We start from the raw sequence: 3,336 nt of genomic DNA on the forward strand, positions 1-3,336 counted from the left end.
CTCCCCTCCTCTCCCCTCCTCTCCCCTTTTTCCTCACCTGCTCACAGATCTCCGGCCTGTGAAGCCTGGGAAAGGGACATCGTCCAACCCTTCCACTGCCATCATTTACCAAGAAAGTCAGATCAGTCTTTCTCCTCTGAATGCTTTCTAGATCCCTCTCCTAAAAATGACATCCACAGACAGTAAACTCTATGGGGACATTGCTGAAAATGCTGAAACTAAATTTATAGTAGTCAGTTGCTGTAATCTGCAAACAGTGCTAAATGCTAGAAAGAGGCAGCAGATGCCTTCCAAAACTGTGTTCAAATACATATGATCAACAGAGTCACTTGTCACAGCCAAAGCAGATGCGCCTTCCTGCTCAACCCATAGGAAATCACAGTAAGGATTATCACCATGTAGGTCTTTATGGAAAGTTCATAAAACATAAGATGAAAAATAACTGTTGAGTTGTGTGGTCTAGGAACCCAGCCATCCTTTTTAACTGCAAAGTGAATGATTTGCACAGGGAAGACCAAAGGTTTAAAGTGTGAGTATTTTAACTAAAAACAGCAATAGAGGCACAGCAATAGAGCATGCTGCCAGCATACAGTTCTTGCTTAGCTGCTGCAGCAAGGTGAAACAAAGCTACAGATTACTTTCAGAGCCATGCATTTCCTTTTGATTTAAAAACTACAGCCCAGTTTTCAGAGTGTTAAAAAAAAAAAATGTCCCGCCTGCAGATAGGTTTTTATGATTTTTAAACACTGATTGAAAATATAAGATAGACAGTTGGTGTGACAGTGCCCTCAGGGATGAGCAGCTCCATGCAGATGTGTTTCAGGAAGTCCTTGTAAATTAGTGTTGCTACCCCTGGATTAATTGATTCACAGAGACCACTCACTTGTGGTTCATCCTACTTCAGGATTTCCTGGGTTTTGGAACATGGTGAGACAAGGAAAAGCCTGTGCTGTTCCCGAAGCAGGGCTGCCACATGCTGGGCTTCAGCCTGCAATGGTGGGGCAAGAAAGAGGAGAGCAGCAGCTTCCAAATCTCTGCTTGGCTGATTTGTGCCCACAGACACCAAGTTAGCCTGTGTAGGATGGGTGGTGTTGCCCTCTGAGTTTATTTTGCATGCAGGCCCCTCTGCTTGGTGCTCAGTTTTGCAGGCCATGCTGCTGCTTTCCAGGTCTGGGAACGTATGCCTGTGGGGAAAGCTCACCTCCCCTGGCTTAAGGATGCATCCCAAAGGAGGCAGCACCCCACAGGCACCCTTGCCTGCAGAGCCTCCCCAGTCTCCTCCAGGGTGCATGGTGAATCCCCAAACCCCTTCATTTCATGCACCAGGGATGTTTAACTTGAAATCATTTTCAAGTTCTTGCTTTTCCTGCAGAAATTTGGAAACATTGCCTTGTGTTCAGCATCTTTCCTTTGTAACAGCTCCAGCAGTCTGTACCCTCAGGAGTCTGCAGGAAGATTTAGCTCAATGCTCAGTTTGAGTGGTCTGCTCCAGATCTCTTCAGATGGGACTTGGCAAACATAGCTTCCTCTGTGAAAAAAAGGATTTGGGCTCTTACCATGCAAGAAAGCCCTCCTGAAAGACTCTTTCATATGAAGCCAAAGAGATAAGAGAGAGTCAGAATTTTAAAGACAAAATGCTGCTGTCAGAAAGGTATGCAGCCTTCATGCAGGAGGGATTCCTCACATATTGGCCACTTGTAATTCAGCTTTTAAATAAAAGATTTGTCTTTAGACTGGAAGGGGAATGCCTTTCATGAGTAATAAGGCATAAAGCTTTTATTTTTTCTTGATGGAACTATCATTCAATATAAAATAAGGTGGTTCTTGATTTATTGAAAAGCCAAATTCATATTTTGCCTTGGGAAAAAAACATCCAGCTCACCAGTCTGCAAGGTGCCTGGGAGACGTGGATAGTGGTGATGATGAGGGTGGAATTAGCTTTTGTGTCACTGGCCAGTCTGAGGGAATATGGCTCGTGCCTTGGGCTACAGCTCTTACTGGAAATGATGGGACAGAAGCTGATGGTGTCATTGATGGGAATTGGGTGTTGGTAAGTTTTGCTTTGTAAGTATGTATTGGGCATTTGTCTTTTAACAAAGATTTTTTTTTTTAGTTGCTGGTGTATGTAAATATAATTAGGTACATTAAAACATCCAAATAACCTTTTCTTGTATATAATACACCAACATTTGAATGTAAGCAACATCCAACAGGCAGCTTCACGTATTTTTATGCACCCTGAGATGTGACCTGCTGCCATTTGTGGATCTTGGGGAGATCTGAGCTGGTCCCCCTGTTGTACTCTGCTTGGCCACAGGCAGGTCTGGACCCCTCCAGGTGGTCAGGAGCAGGAGCAGCCCCTGGAGCCAGCTTGGCTTTGCCTCCTTGGAGGCTGCAGGGAACATTTTCTTGTCTGGGGTTACAGGGCCTTTTAGATAGTGCTAATAATTGTAGAAGGTGCTTCCTTTGTGGGAAGTTGCCAGCAGGGTAGAACAGCTCCCAGGAGGTTTTCTGTTTCTCTCTTAAATACACAAGGACTATGCATTCCCACTGATACTCAATCTACTGTAAACCCTTAAAGACCAAATTTCCCCAAAATATGAAGCAATCCCCACTCCTGTAGTCTTCTCTTAATTTTTCTAGCCACATTACACCCAAGAGGTTTTTGGTGTCAATGCTGCTTTTGATTAAAGTACAGCACGGGTGCCTTCCAGGGAGCCAGGCAAATCCCTCCATGCCGTGAGCATTGCTGACACTGAAACTCACACGGGTCATTCTCAAGTAAAGCTGATGCAACAGCCTGGCAGGACAACGACAGCTTCAGAAGTCCTCAAAGCAGGAGCTGATGACTCAAACAACCCTGCCCAAGCCCACTGAGTGAGCAGGCAACAGATCCTGGCACGCACAGAATCTGCAGATGTAGAAGTGTCAGTTCAGATAAGAGCTTCCAGCAGAACCATGTGTGCATGCAGCATATGTGTCCTGTCTCCTTCTCTGTAAAATAACTGCAGGACGTGGAATCCCTTTTGCTGTCTCACATCAGCCAAAATCCTCATGGTGTCCACTCTTGCCAAGGAAGCAGCTTGTTCTGGTACATGGGCAGGTGAAAGCTGTGGAGTAACATCTGCAAAAGGGGAAAGCAAAGACCTGGGTATGCTTTACTTAGCACTTTGTTTGCTTAATATTGTTTGAGAGCTGGGACATAAATATTTTTATGCTCTCAGTGTGTTCCCAGAAGTACCTTAACTGCAGCTGTCAGTAAGGGATGTAAAGAGAACCTCCCATTTCTGGAGATTTTTAACTATTTGCAATATCTTTCAGAAAGACAAAGGGAAA

The sequence above is a fragment of the Merops nubicus genome, unplaced genomic scaffold, assembly GCF_000691845.1.
Source record: "Merops nubicus isolate BGI_N331 unplaced genomic scaffold, ASM69184v1 scaffold11111, whole genome shotgun sequence".
In the NCBI taxonomy this organism is placed as follows: domain Eukaryota; kingdom Metazoa; phylum Chordata; class Aves; order Coraciiformes; family Meropidae; genus Merops; species Merops nubicus.